We start from the raw sequence: 15,630 nt of genomic DNA on the forward strand, positions 1-15,630 counted from the left end.
CTGGGGACTCACCGAGGTTCCTGGGGACACAATCAGCCACAGCCCCTCCCCACAAGTCCCTGTCGCCCAGCTCTGTCCAGTCCAGGTGGCCACACAGACCATCTCAGACCCTGTTGGGACTGCACCACAGTGCCAACTCAGGGTACCAGGCCACTGCACTGCCTCCCCTGGAAGCCCCTCCCCTCAAGTGGCCAGAGCAGAGACGAGACTGCTGAATCTTTCAGGAAGATTTATTGAAGAACAGCACTGACTGAAACCACTGAAGAAAGGGAATGACAACACAGAGAAGAAATTTTAACGGTCACTGGAGGTTACGGTCCCAGCCCTCCTCCCGGGGTCCCTAACAAAGTACCCTCACTCCCCCTACACTCTCCCTTTCTGAGGTCCTCATGAGCGGTGTCTTGCCAGGATGGTGGGAGCTGGGAATGCCCTATCACCCCAGGGCAGCCCCTCCTACTCAAGCCCACATGGACTATGGTGGGCACAGGACAGTCATACAGCAGGGCATATCACACCAAGCCAAAGATGTGGAGTCCTGAGGAAGCACAGGGTGGCCCAGCAGAGCACAGGTCCTGGGGGCCTCCCAAAGCACCACTGGGAAGCCCCGGTGCAGATCTTCCTTCTGAGGTCCCGTGGTGGGCGCTCGCCGAGCATTCGTCCTTCCCCTCATTCCCACTGGTTCTCGGGAGTGGGCTGGGGTGTCTCTGTGCCATGGTGGGGGGAACTTTCAGAGAAGATCACACTCACATCTCCAGGAGACCAAGCAGAACTGGGCCTCAATCTGCAATGCAGAAGCACACGCTGAGCTAAAGACACGGGACCACAGCCAGCAGGGCCTTGGCTATTGCTGAAGCTCAGGGCATGTGGCAGGTCCCGGGGTAACCGACTGGGTAGGTGGGCACAGGACAGTCATACAGCAGGGCACATTACACCAAGCCAAAGATGTGGAGTCCTGAGGAAGCACGGGGTGGCCCAGCAGAGCACAGGTCCTGGGGGCCTCCCAAAGCACCACTGGGAAGCCCTGATGCAGATCTTCCTTCCTGAGGTCCCATGGTGGGCGCTGGTCCAGACACCTGGCCCAGATTCAAAGGTACCTCAGGGCTCTCTGGGGGATTGGGGGAGAGTGGATGCCTGCTCGGGGGTGTGTTTTGATGGGGAGGGGAGAGGATACTGGGGCAGGGAGGTGTTCCTTGAGACCTGGGTCATTAGGTGGCCTATAGGGACACATCTGGACTTCTCAGGACAGGGAGCAGCCCGTCCCAGGGGATTCTGAATAGGTGTCCTCTCTCGGGGGTGGGGAGGCTCAGGCTCCATGACATGGCCCCTAATGTGGGGCCAGAAGCTGCCTGACCTGGCTTTTCCCTGCTTCTAGGCCGGGGGCCTGGGACCTGCTGAGCCTCTTGACCGGATGAGAACCCTGGAGGGGCTCCTCTCCACAGCCCTTTCCTCATTTCCTGGTTCCTCTGGGATAGGCTTGAGCCCCTCGTTTCGGGGTTCTTTAGCCTCCTGGTCTCCTGCCTGGGTGAGACCCTCTGGCTCCCAGCCAGGATTTCCTGGGACCACCGGGGAAGCCCTGCCAATCCAGGCAGTGGTGGGGACCCCAAGGGCTCTGTACCTCCTGCCTCACTTCTGCCTCCTGCCTCCTGCCTCACCTGTACCTCCTGCCTCACCTGCAGTCCCTTACTCTTCAGCTTCTACTTCAAGTGCACCTTCTTCCTCAACTGGGCCTCCTGTCTCACCTGACCCCTCAGCCACTGCTCAGCTCCGGGGATGTGCAGGGAAATTGGGCCTATCCTGTGACTCAGCATCAGGGTCCTGCGGCAGGCAGATGACATTCCAGGGGCCCCTCTTGCCTGATATTTGTTGGGGGCTCAAGCTTCAGCTTAAAACCTCAGCAAACTCGACCAAAGCAATTTTTCACCCCAGCTCCTTTCTGAAGACCTTGCCCAGCACTCAGTACCTGCCCAGGAGCCCCAGGGCAAACTGCATGGCCTCCTTGAATTTCTGGTCCTCGCAGTTGTGTGGGATGCCCAGGAGGAGCAGAGAGCACTCAGCATTCACTCCTATCCACCTGCACCAGTTTCCTCAGTGCCATGGCCCAGACCTGGGTGGAGGGTGCACAATGCGACAGAGGAGCAAAGACTTGCTGTTTGCACACTATGGCCTGTGAATGCAGATGGCAAAGAAAGTGGCAGCCTGGATCTCCTCTTTAGCCAGCTCATGCTACCCACCTCCCACCCCCCACCGTAGCAGCTTAGAGTGCTCCCCTTGTATCCCTTACCTCTGCAATGAGGAGGCCCCTTTCACCTAGGCTGACACAGCTGACCCCACCATAGCACCGGAGACCCTGTCACCATCATCTGCAACCCGGCACCCGAGAGCCTGTGGGTGTCTCTGTATTTGTGTGTCTTTCTCTCTCTGTATGTTTCTCTCTCAGTGTGAGTGTCTCTCTCTTTGTGTGTGTGTGTCTATCAGTGTGTCAGTGTGTCTTGTGTTCTCTTTCAGTGTGTGTGGGTGCATCTCTCTCAATGTGTGTGTTTGTGTGTCTCTCTTAGTATCAGGCTGTGTGTCTCTCAGTATGTGTATCTCTTTCAGTGTGTGTGTGTTTTTCTTAGTCTCTGTGTATCTTTCAGCATTTGTGTGTGTCTCTCTCAGTGTGTGTGTGTGTATCTGTGTGTGTGTGTGAGTGCTTCTCCGTGTGTGTCTCTTTCTCTCAGTGTGTGCATCACTCTTAGAGTCTGTGTGTTTTTGCCTCTCAGTGTGTGTGTGTCTCACTCTCAGTGTGTGTATGTTTCTCTCTCTTTCAGTTTTTATGTCTCTCTCACTGTGTGTCTGTTTATCTCATGGTGTTTGTCTCTCTCTTTCAGTGTATATATGTGTGTTTCTGTCTTAATCTGTTTTTCTGTCTCTAAGTGTGTATGTTTCTCTATCAGTGTATGTGTCTCTCTCTCAGTGTGTTTGTCTCTCACTCTCAGTTTCTTTGTGTGTCTCACACTCAGTGTGTGTGTGTCTATCTTAATGTGTGTGTCTCTATGTGTCTGTCTTTCAGTGTATATGTTTCTCTCTCTCAGTGTGTTTCTGTCTCTCTCACTGTATGTGTGTGTGTCTCAGTGTGTTTCTCACTCATTGTGTGTGTCTCTCAGAGTGTGTCTCTCTCACTCTGTGTGTGTGTTTATCTCTATGTTTGTGTCTCTCTCTAAGAGTGTGTGTCTCTCTCTTTCAGTGTAAATATGTGTGTCTCTGTTTCAGTGTGTTTTTCTGTCTCTCAGTGTGTATGTTTCTCTATCAGTGTGTGTCTCTCTTTCAGTGTGTGTCTCTCTTTCAGTGTGTGTCTCTCTATCTCTCACAGTTTGTGTGTGTGTCTGACTCTCACTAAGTTTGTGTGCCTTTCTAAATGTGTCTGTCTCCGTGTGTCTCACTGTGTGTGGGGAGTGTCTCTCAGTATGTGTGTGTGTCTCTCAGTCTCTTAGTGTGTGTGCCTTTCTGTCTCAGTGTGTGTATCAATTTCAGTGTGTGTGTCTATCTCACTGTGTTTGTATCTCTCACAGTGTGTCTGTCTCTATGTGTCTATGTATGTGTCTGTGTGTCTCTCAGTTCATGTGTATCTCTCTCAGGGTGTGCTTTTGTCTCTCTCAGTGTCTGTGTGTGTGTTTCAGTGTGTTTGTGTGTCTATCTCAGTGTTTCCATCCCAGTATGTGTGTGTGTCTCTCAGTGTGTGTGTGTCTCTCTCATTGGGTTTGTGTCTCTCTCAGTATGTGTGCATCTCTATTGGTATGTGTGTGTCTCTCTCTCATTGTGTGTGTCGCTCTCTAAGTGTGTAGGTCTCTCTCAGTGTATTTGTGTCTCTTTCTCAGTGTGTGTTTGTGTCTCTTAGTATGTGTGTCTTTCTCAGTTTGTGTGGGTCTTTCTCTCAGTGTGTGTATGTGTGTATTTCTCATTGTGTGTGTGTCTCTCTCTCAGTGAGTGCATCCCTGTCACTGTCTGCATGTGTGCCTCTCAGTATGTGTGTTTCTCTCACTCAGTGTGTACGATTTTATCTCTCTCAATGTGTGTCTGTCTCAGTGTGTTTGTCTCTATGTGTCTCTTACTGTGTGTGTGTGTCTCTCTCATTGTGTGTGTGTCTCTATATGTTTCCCTTTCAGTGTCTGTGTGTGTGTTTCTCTTGATATGTGTGAATCTCTCTAAGTGGGTTTGGGTCTCTCTCTCAGTGTGTGTGTGTGTTTCTCTCAATGTTTGTGTCTGTATGTCTTTGTGTGTTTGTCTCTCAGTATTTGTATGCCTCCCTCTCAGTGTGCATGTCTCTGTCTCTCAGTGTATGTGTGTCACTCTCTCTCACTGTGTGTGTGCCTCTCTCAATGTGCTTACATCTCTCACAGTGTGTGTGTCTTTTTCTATCTCTGTGTGTTTGTGTCTCTCTCTCTCTCTCTCTGTGTCTCTCTCACTCTGTGAGTGTGTTGATCTCTCTCAGTGTGTGTGTGTGTGTGTGTGTGTCTCAGTGTTTGCATATCCCTCTCAGTGTATATATTTATGTCTTTGTCTCAGTGTGTTTTTCTGTCTGTCAGTGTATATGTTTCTCTATCTCTGTGTGTTTCTCTGCCTCAGTATGTGTTTCTGTCTCTCACTTTGTGTGTGTGTGTGTGTGTGTGTCTCACTCTTTGTGGTGGTCTCTATCTCAATGTGTGTGTCTCTGTGTGTGTGGGCATCTGTCATTGTGGGTGTTTCTCAGAGTGTGTGTGTCTCAGTGTGTGTGTCTCTCTATAAGTATGTGTTTCTGTCTCTCTCAGTGTACATGTGTGTGTTTCTGTCTCAGTGTGTGTCTCTGTCTCAGTGTGTGTGAGTCTGTCTCTGTATCTGTGTTTCTCTGTGTGTATGTTTGCCTGTGTTTGTGTGTTACTTGGTGTGTGTGTGTTTCTCTCAGTGTGTCTGTTTCTTTCTCACTGTGTGTGTATCTCTCTGAGTGTGTGTGTCTCACTTTCAGTGTGTGTGTGTGTCTCTCTCTTTGTGTCACACTCTCATATTGTGTGTCTCTGTTTGGGTCTCTCTCTGTGTGTCTCTCCATGTGTGGTTGTCTCTTTCACTGTTCATATGTCTCCCTCGGTGTTTGTGTGTGTGTCTCTCTCATTGTGTTTGTGTGTCTCTCACTGTGATTGTGTATCTCTCTCTCAGTGTGTGTGTTTGTCTGTCACAGGGTGTGTGTAGAAATCTGTATGTGTGTCTCTGTGTGTGTCTCAATATGTATGTGTCTCTCAGTGCGTATGTTACTCTGTATCTGTTTCTATCAGTGTGTGTGTGTGTCTTTCAGTTTGTGTGTCTCTCGGTGTGTGTCTCTCAGTGTGTCTGTCTCTCACTGTGAGTGTCTCTGTTTCACTTTGTGTGTGTATCTGTATGTGTGTGTCTCTCATTGTTTGTGTGTCCCTCTCAGTGTGTGTCTGTCTCTCAGTATGTGTGTCTCTCTCAGTGATTTTGTGTCTCTCTCTCAGTGTCTGTGTGTCTTTCTCTGTATGTGTGTGTCTCTCAGTGTGGTGTCTCTGTCTCAATGTCTGTGTGTGTCTCTCTCAATGCGTGTGACTCTGTGTGTCTCTCTGTGTGTGTATGTGGTTGTCTTGCACTGAGCGTGTGGGTCTCTTTCTCTGTATATGTGTGTGTGTTACTTTCTCAGGGTGTATCTCTCTGTATCTTGTGTGTCTCTATCTCAGTATGTGTGTGTGTGTCTCTCTGTGTTTCTGTGTGTCTCTGTAAGTGTGTGTGTCTCTCAATGTTTGTGTGTCTCTCTCAGTTTGTGTGTGTCTTTCAGTGTTTCTGTGTGTCTCTCTCAGCATGTGTGCATCCATCTCTCTCATTATGTGTGTGTCTTTCAATTTGTGGGTCTCTCTCAATTTGTGGGTCTCTCTCAGTGTGTGGGAGTGCATCTCTTTCAGTGTGTGTGTGTGTCTCAATTTGTGTGTGTCTCAGTGTGTGTATGTCTATCTCTATATGTGTGAGTCTTTCAGTGTGTGTGTGTGAGTCCCTCTCAGTGTGTGTTTTTCTCTCAGGGTGTATGTTTGTGTCTCTCACAGTATGTGTGTTGCATTCTCAGTGTGTGTCCCTCAGGGTGTGTTTATGATTCTCTCATTGTGTATGTTTTTCTCTCACTCTGTATGTCTCTGTGTGTGTCTCTAAATCTCTGTCAGTCTCTCAGTGTGTTTGTGTGACTCTCAGTGTGTGTATGTATATCTCACTGTGTGTCTCTTTCTCAGTGTGTGTGTGCTTCTCTCTCATTGTATGTGTGTGTTTCTCAGTTTGTGTCTCTCTCAGTGTTTTGTGTCTCTCTCTGAGTGTATGGGTGCCTCTCTCTCAGCATGTGTGTGTCACCCTCAGTATGTCTCTTTCAGCCTCCCACTGTGTGTGTCTCTCTCAGTGTGTGTGTTTGTAATTCACTGTGTATGTCTCTCATTGTGTGTGTGTGTGGCTCTCTTAGTGTGTGTTTATCTCTCAGTGTGTGTGTGTTTCTCTCTGTATATATGTGTCTCTCAGTGTTTGTGTGTTTCTCTCTTAGTGTGTCTTTCTTTATCAGTGTGGTGTCTCTCTCTCAGTGTATGTGTGTGTCTCTCATGAGTTTGTCTCTGTGTGTTTGTGTCAGTGTAACTGTGTGTGTGTCAATCTCTCAAGATCTATCTCTCTGTATCTTGTGGGTCTTTCTCTTAGTGTGTTTGTGTATCTCTCAGCATATGTGTGTCTCTATCTATATCTGTGTGTCTCTCAGTGTGTGTGTATCTCTCACGGTGTGTTTGTATCTTTCTCAATCTGTGTGTGTGCCTCTCTCATTGTGTGTGTGTTTCTCACTGTGTGTGTGTCTCTCAGTATTTTGTTTCTCTCACTGACTGTGTATGCTTCTCTCTCAGTGTGTGTGTCACCTTCACTGTGTCTGTTTCTGTCTCCCACAGTGTGTCTCTCTCAGTGTGTGTGTTTCTAATTCAGTATGTGTGTCTCTCTCTCAGTATGTGTGTGTCTCTTAGTGTGTGTGTGTCTCTCTCATTGTGTGTTTGTGTCTTTCTATGTGTGTGACTCTCAGTGTGAGTGTGTTTCTCTCAGTGTGTGTTTCTATTTCAGTGTGGTGTCTCTCTTTCAGTGTCTTTGTGTGTCTCGCTCAATGCACGTGTCTCTGTGTGTCTCTGTATGTGTATATGTGGGTATCTCACAGTGTGTGTGTCTCTCTCACTGTGTGTGTCTCTGTCTCATTGTGTGTCTCTCAGCGTTTGTGTCTCTCTCTCTCATTGTGGTTCTGTCTCTCTCGCAGTGTGTGTGTCTCTCACTCAGTGTGTTTGTCTCCCTCTGCGTGTTTCTCTGTGTGTGTTTGTGTCTCTCAGTGCCTGTGTGTCTAAGTATGTCTGTGTGTCTCTCTCAGTGTGTGTACGTCTCTCTCAGAGTGTATGTGTTTGTCTCTCAGTGTCTGTGTGTCTGTCTCAGTGTGTGAATCTCTCTCATTTTTTTTTGTGTGTGTCTCTCTCTTAGTGTGTGAATTTCTCTCAGTGTGTATGTGTGTGTCTCTCTCTGTGTTTGTCTCTCTCAGTGTGAGTGTCTTTCTCTCAGTGTGTGTATATAGTGGATATGATGACATAAACATAGCAGCTGTGATTTCATAAATATAGTGGCTATTCTATCACATGTGTAGTGGATGTGATCCATATAAACTGGATGTGATGTCATATACAGTGTATATGATGTAATATACAATGAATGTGATGTCATACATAGTGGATGTTTGGTCATTAATTCAGTGGATGTGATTTTATAGATATAGTGGGTGTAATGTCATAGCTATAGTGGATGTGATGTCATAGTTACAGTGGCTGTGATGTCACATGTATAGTGGAGGTGATGTCATGAATACACTGGATGTGATCTCATAAATACAGCGGTGTGATGCTGAAGATGAAACTTCAATACTTTGTCCACCTGATGTGAAGAGCTGACTCATTGGAAAAGACCCTGATGCTGGGAAATATTGAGAGCAGGAGGAGATGGGGACAACAGAGGATGAGATGGATGGCTGGCACCACCAACTCAATGGACATGTGTTTGGGTATACTGTGAGAGTTGGTGTTGGACAGGGAGGCCTGGAGTGCTGCGATTCATGGAGTCACAAAGAGTTGGACATGACTGAGTGACTGAACTCAACTGAACTGAACCGATGTCATAAAGCATGGATGTGATGTCTTATATAGTCCATATGATGTCATACATATAGTGGCTTTGATGTCATACATACACTGGATTTTATATCATTGATAGAGTGCGTGTGATGACACAGATAATTTGAATGTGATGTCATATATAGTGGCTGTGATGTCATAGTGGGTGTGATGTCATAGATATAGTGGCTGTGACTTCACATGTACTGGATGTGATGTAATATACAATGGATGTGATATCAGATATAGTAGTTGTGTTGTCATAAACAAGTGGGTGTGATGTCATATGTAGCAGATATTACACCATAAACATAGTGAGATCATAGATACAGTGGCTATGATGTCACATGTATAGTGGATGTTTTGTCATTCATACAGTGGGTGTGATGTCATAGATACAGTGGGTGAAATGACAGATACAGTGGCATGATGTCACAACTATAGTGACTGTGATGTAATATACAGTGAATGCAATGTCAGATATAGTGGGTGTGATGTCAGATAGTGGTTATGTTGTCATAAACACAGCGGCTATGATGTCATATATAGTGGATGCAATGTCATAAACATAGTGGGTATGATGTCATAGATACAGTGGCTGTGATGTCACATGTATAGTGGATATGATGTCATATACAGTGGATGTGATGTAATATATAGTGCATATGTTGTCATACATATAGTGGGTGTAATGTTATACAGTAGGTGTGATATCATCAATATAGTGGGTGTGTGTGATGACAGATACAGTGGATGTGATGTCAGATATAGTCGATGTGATGTCAGATATAGTGGTTGTATTGTCATAAACACAGTGTGTGTGATGTCATATATAGTGGGTGTTTTGTCATAAACATGGTGTGATGTCATACATACAGTGGCTATGATGTCACATGTATAGTGGGTTTCATGTCATATACAGTGTGTGTGATGTCTAAATGGAAGATTTGGTGCACTTGCATAAGCATCTGGGAGGCAGGATGGTAGATAACAAATAGGACAGTTATAGAGGCATCCCTCCCTCATGTCTGAACCGACTGCTTGAGGGCCATGTCCACCAGGCTCATCATGGCCTTAGCAGTCATAACTACCCCAAAACTGAAAGTAGTATATATTTTGATGAAAGTAACACAGGTCACAGGCTTAAAAGCCTAGCTTTACAACTCAGTAACCAGGGCAATCCTCTCAGTTCTCTTCCACTCATTTTCTACCACTGAAAAAGGAAAGGTTCCACTGCTCTGCAGATTGGACCATCCAATTGGTCTATCCCCCTCCTCCACCTCTTGATAACGACACCTCCTCCCAATGGAGCCCCAGTGTCAGAAGCAGGCAGGTCTGCCCAGGGACCCTCGGGGTTGAAGATTCGAGCTGCCCGCCCCTCATGTCCATGGGTCCCAGATGCGACAAGCTCTGACGTCTGGCGTCCAGCATACAGAGACCACCAGGGCAGCTCACCAAACAGTCCCTTTGAATGTTTATGGACACTCAGCTCCCTTCTTTTCTCCCGCTTCCGCCTGCATTGTGGTGATGGTGCACTTGGGTTCAGGGTTATGCATCAGCTCCAGGCTGGTGGGACTACCCAGATCCTCCAGGCCATTGGGCGATGGACAGCGAGAGCCCAGGGCGCCCAAGATGGGCGGCCAAGCCCAGTTATGATTCTCGCTCTCTGTCTGGTGGCCAGCCCGGGAACTGCCGCTGAGGCTTCTCAAGCCCAGGTTAGCAATTTCGAAGCGTGGATGGTCGCATTTCCCGACAAGCACCACGAGGCAATCTCACAGCTGCCGGAAACTGCAGCACGCCCAGGCGCACAGGCGCCGGACGTGAACGCGCAACCTTACGGGGCACGCACATGCAGGCACACGCAGGACTGCCTCACATTTGAGAATGTGTCTCCCGGATCAGTAGAGCCTTCCAACCTGGCGAATGCACTGCTCACCAAGGTCTCTGGGGGAGCTGTGGACCCAGAGTCAGCCTCTGGACAGGAAGGGGCCATCGCCGGGCCCCTGTCTGCAGCCTCCTACTCACAGCCCCTCACCCTGCCTCCTGCCTCTCCCAGAACACAGGAATAGTGCGGGGGAGTGGGACAGGGAGAGGGGTGCCCATGCCTTTCAGCAGGCCACCCTGCCCTGGACTCAAAGTGGAGGACAGCACTGCCAGCCTTTCCCCACCTCTGGGGAAAGGGAGCTGTGGAACTCTTGCTGGCCCACTCTTCTCCTTTCCTCAGACATCACACTACCGCCTCCGGGTGCCCAGACCTGGGCTGGCCACTGTTGGCCAGCAGGGGTAGACTGATCTCAGAAAGGTGGGCAAACACCCGAGCCCTGAAATCCTGCACCACAATCCTGACAGCGGCCTTTGACCTCACACCAGAACCTTTCTATGGCTGGCTGGTCTTTTGGATGGCACACGTGATCTCTGAACCATCTGGGTCCCTGGAGCCCGCAGGGAGCTGCCAGGGATCCTGCAGCCTGCTGTCATACCTGCTGACCCTGCTCTCCCCACACATCCAATCCACTTATTCCTGGGACCTCAGGGAAGGTTCCTGGGGTCCCAACCAGCCACAGTTCCTGCCCACAAGTGCCTGTCTCCCAGCTCCATCCAGCCCAGGGTGCCACACAGACTGTCTTGGACACTGCTGGGACTGCACCGCAGTACTGACTCAGGGTACAAGGCCACTGTCACTCCCCCCAGCCCCGGCACCCCTCCCCTCCACTGACCAGCACAGAGATGAGACTCAGCTCAAAGTTTCTGGAAACTTTATTGAAAAGCAGTTATATCCACTATATATCACATCACACCCACTGTGTTAATGACAACACAACCACTATATCTGACATAACACCCACTATATCTGGCATCACATCCACTGAATCTGTGTCATCACACCCATCATATCGATGATATCACACCCATTGTATGTATGATGCCACACCTACTATATGTATGACATCATATGCACTATATGTGACATCACTGCCACTCTATGGCATCACACTACTGTATTTATGACATCATACTCACTGTATTCATGATATCACACCCACTATATGTAACATCACATCCACTGTATATGACAGCACATTCACTATGCATGTGACATGATAGCCACTGTATCTATGACATCACATCCACTCTGTTTATGACATCATATCCACTATGTATGACATCACACCCACTGTGTTTATGACTACACAACCACTATATCTGATATCACATCCACTGTATCTGTGGCATCACACCCACTATATGTATGACATCATATGCTCTATATACGAAATCACACCAACTATGTTTATGATATCATATCCACCGTGTTTATGAAAACACAACTACTATACATCTCATCCACTCTGTGACTTCACATCCACCAACACTGACTGAAACCATTGAAGACAGGGATTGACAACACAGACAAGAACTTCTAACATCCACTGGAGATCACGGTCCCAGCCCTCCTCCTCCCAGGGTCCATAACGAGGTTCCCTCCCTCCCCCCACACTCTCCCTTCCCACGGGCCTCATGAGTGGTGTCTTGCCAGGACAGTGGGTGCTGGCAATGCCCAATCCCCCCAGGGCAGCCCCTCCCGCTCAGGCCTACATGCCCTGGGCACAGGACTGTCACACAGCAGGGCACACTGCACCAAGCACAGGACACAGAGTCCCGAGGAAGCACAGGGTGGCGCAGCAGAGCACAGGTCCCATGGGGCCTCTCAAAGCCCCACTGGGAAGCCCTGATGCAGATCTTCCTTCCTGAGGTCCTTGGGTAAGTGCCATCCAAGCCCTCATCCATCCTCTCCTTCCCACCAGTTCCTGGAAGTGGGCTGGGGTGTCTCTGCACCACAGTTGGTGGAAATGCTCAGAGAAGAACACACACGCACATTCCCAGGAGACCAAGCAGAACTGGGCCTGAATCTGCACCAGGAAAGCACACACAGCTGAGGACCTAGGACCACAGCAGGTAGGGCCTTGGCTGGTGCTGAAGCTCAGGACGCGTGGCAGGGCCAAGTGTTGGCTGACCAGGTAGGTGGGGACACCTGGCCTGGGTTCATGGGCGCCTCAGGGCTCTGCAAGGGGTTGGGGGGGGAAATGGATGATGGCTTGGTGGTGTGTGTTGATGGGGAGGGGAGAAGGGCTGGGACAGGGAGGGATTCCTTGAGAATTGGGTTGCTAGGGGGACTACAGGGGCACATCTAGACTTCCCAGGACAGGGAGCAGCCTGCCCCAGGGGATGTTGAATAGGGGTGCCCTCTGGAAGAATTGGGGGAGTCCCAAGCACCATGACATGGCCCTTAATGTCTCTCAGGCTAGTGTGGGCTGCAGCTGTTTGTAGGTACCCCTCACCTAGGCTGGGCCTGGCCACTCAGGGCTCTTCCTAGTTGGCAAGCTTTGGGGATGACCTTGGAATTGGCAGCTGGTGAGTTCTACTTCTCCAGGTGAGTCCCAGGTCTCCAGTGACCAAGCTCAAACCTAAGCAGAACAAAATAACCCTCCCTCCCGCCAATGAATTCTCCTCTTCCTCCTCTTCTTCCTCCCTCTCCTCCATCCCCCTCCTCCTCTTCCTGCATCTCCCTCCTCCTCTTCCACCTCCTTCCGCTTTTCCTCCTCCTTCTCCTTTTCCTCCTTTGGAACAAAAGTTTATACCATGCATACCCAGTCACAGCAAAGGCAGTTGTAGGGTACCAGCCCACCAGGTACCCAGGGCCCTATCATCTCCTCACAGTCTCTACTGTCCTTGTCCCTGAAGTCCTTCCAGGCTGCAGGGGCTGGGGTAGGGGAAGACTGTTTGTAGGCTGGTGCTGGGTGCCGTGGGCCTCTGGGCCCTCTGCCTTCAATTGTGGAAAGGCTCCAGGGTGCTGCCTTCCTGGGGACTCCCTATAGCAGTGTAGATAATCCTGAAGACAGGCTGGATCCTGCGGTCTCCCCACCGGAGCATCTCCCATGTACCCCACAGCTCTTCCTTGCCAGTGCTGGCTCCTTGTGGCAGAGATGGCCTCCAGAGAGGCTCCTCTAGGCCCCTCTTGGCCTGGGGGCCCATCAGCATTGATAGCTCAGAGCCCACAGGGTGGGCGTTTGCAGGTGGCCAGAAGCCAGGGCCAGTGCCAGATCCCCCGACTACACATTCTTCAGCCTCTGCTATGTTGGGGTCTCTGTCTGAGGTGCAGGCACATGATGGTCCCCTACTTGGGCCTCCCACACCACCCTGAACTGATTTTGGCTTGGTTGGTGGAGCAACTTCCAGCTGGTAGAGGCTGAGAGGGCTGGGCCTGGCTTCCCTGCCCCTCTGCCCCATTCAAGGCCCTCACTGTTTATGTGGTCTGCCCTTCTTCAGCCTCTGCTATGTTGGGGTCTCTCTCTGAGGCATGGGCACCCCTTTTGCTGCACATGATGGTCCCCTGCTTGGGCTTCCCTTGCCTCCCTGAACTGATTTTGGCTTGGTTGGTGGAGTACCTTCCAGCTGGTAGAGGCTGAGGGGACTGAGCCTGGGTTCCCTGCCCCTCTGCCCCACTTAAGGCCCCTGCTGTTTTGTGGACTGCCTCTTCCGCTTGTTACACTTTTTCTGTTGCCTGCTAGCAGAGGGTGTGCCTGGATATGTTGAGCCTAAGCTTCCTATGGCTTGGGGTGGTTCAACAGCTCCAGCCCCTCTCTTTTTCCCTGACTCTTCTGCTGCAAGCTGAGGCCTGGGCTTTGCCGGAGGCTGGTTCTTGGCCCTAGGAAATAATGCCTGGCTGTGGCCTTCCTCCCCAGTGTAACAGCTGGAGCATAGCCTCCTGCACTTCAGACACTGGAAGATTCCTTCCTGGATCATCTGAGTGCTGCTCTCAGCAAATGACCCTGCCTGCACCATGACCTGAAGGATCAGGACACTGTCTTCTGATGCCCTGCAGACCCTTTCTGCTTGACTCTGGTACTCCTCAGTCACTCCCATTGTGGCCTCACACTCCTCTTCATCTTGAATGAGCTTCATTAACTGCAGGAAAGTGGGTGCACACTCTCACTGATCCAGTAGCTCGAGTTTGCCATGGAGGGCAGTGGTAATGGAGGCTTGAGCTAGGGTATGTTTTAGGCGAATCGTGTCTGTGCTTCTCACAGACAAGGGACTGTGCTGCATGGCTTTCTGAATCAGGGGCTCTAATCATACCAAAAAACCAGAGCTGGCCTCTCCAGACTTCTGGAAGGTCTGGACTAACTTAAACTGTGAAGTTCTATGATACTCTTTATCCCCAAAGATCTGCTTCAGGGCCCCCAGGCACTCCTTCACTGTCATGGAGTCATTGCTGGCCCTCAGCAAACCGCATGATGGACTGGGCAGGGCCACATAAGCTCTCCAGCAAACGCTGTGTTTTCTCTATCTCAGACACCTGCCATAGCTGCATCATCTCAGTCACCTGCTCTAGCCAGGTTTCAAAGCTTTCTTCACCTGGGCCTGGGAGAGTGTTTCCCAAAAATGTCTTGAGTTTTCGGTACCACGGGCTTTCTTTCAGAGGCTGGAAGACTGGTTGTCTGGTTTGAGCCACGCCCTCTGGCTCTGCACCCTCAGAGTGAGTGCTGTACTGTAGGGTTTTGGCCATTCTTTGGCCCTCATCTTTCAGGTAGTCCTTCAGTCTGTTGATAAATTCCTCATCTGGGCTATGGGGTTTCACAGCCACTTCCCAGGTACCTCCCTTTCCTAGGATCCATCTGGGCACTGTAGCATAGTTGATGGTGTCAGTCAATTCAAGGAAAACTGCCTTAGCATGGTCTTCCCTTCTGAACATTGTGCCCAGTACCCTGTAGGTGCAGAGGGACTCTAAGCCCCTCCTCAGGGTCTCTTTAATTTCCGCCTCACTACACTCCATGGGGATCCCCACGATTAGCAAGGCCTTCCTAGGGTCCAGGTCCATTCTTCTGCACCAATCTTCCAACAGAGTCACAGCCATTGCTTCTACTTTCTATAGACTGGTCTAATACTAAGGGCAGTAATCAGCTCACAAGGAGTTTTGGGTCAATGCCACGTATGAAGGCAGAATCATCTCCATTTTCCACAGCCTATAAATGGAAATGGAATGAGAACATCATTAATGCCCATGCTCCCATCCCCCACCAAAACCCCTCCACTACCCCCCTCACCTTTCTGGTCACAGGGATTCAGCCTCTGCTTCCTAGGGCTTCATTAGTCATTTGATGGAGGGGATTTTTAGGCCCAGCTTCTCCCAACTTATCCCCTCCCTGCTGACCTCTGCTTGCTGTGGGCTCCTCCTCAAAGTCCCAGGACTCTGCTGTGTGTCCTGGAGGTGCCTGTGGTGAAAAAGCCAGAGGTAGGAGGTGCAGCCCGCCAAAGCCCTCCAAGTAGGAGGGTTAGTGTGTGTGTGTGTGTGTGTGTGTGTATGTGTGTGTGTGTGTGCACGCACATGCCCATGCCATGGCTCTGGTCTGTGCAGTCCCAGGGCATCTGGTACCCACTTCTCTGGGTCAGATGTTAG

At 49.9% G+C, this 15,630-nt stretch overlaps 1 pseudogene; it reads right to left on the bottom strand.

Moving 5' to 3' along the window:
* Nucleotides 1-13,676: 13,676 nt before the first annotated feature.
* LOC129563421 (paraneoplastic antigen-like protein 5) lies at nucleotides 13,677-15,087 on the bottom strand (annotated as a pseudogene).
* Nucleotides 15,088-15,630: the final 543 nt, after the last annotated feature.

This window comes from Moschus berezovskii, chromosome 9 (assembly GCF_049115385.1).
Source record: "Moschus berezovskii isolate FMDL1 chromosome 9, NW_MosBer_1.0, whole genome shotgun sequence".
Lineage (NCBI taxonomy): Eukaryota > Metazoa > Chordata > Mammalia > Artiodactyla > Moschidae > Moschus > Moschus berezovskii.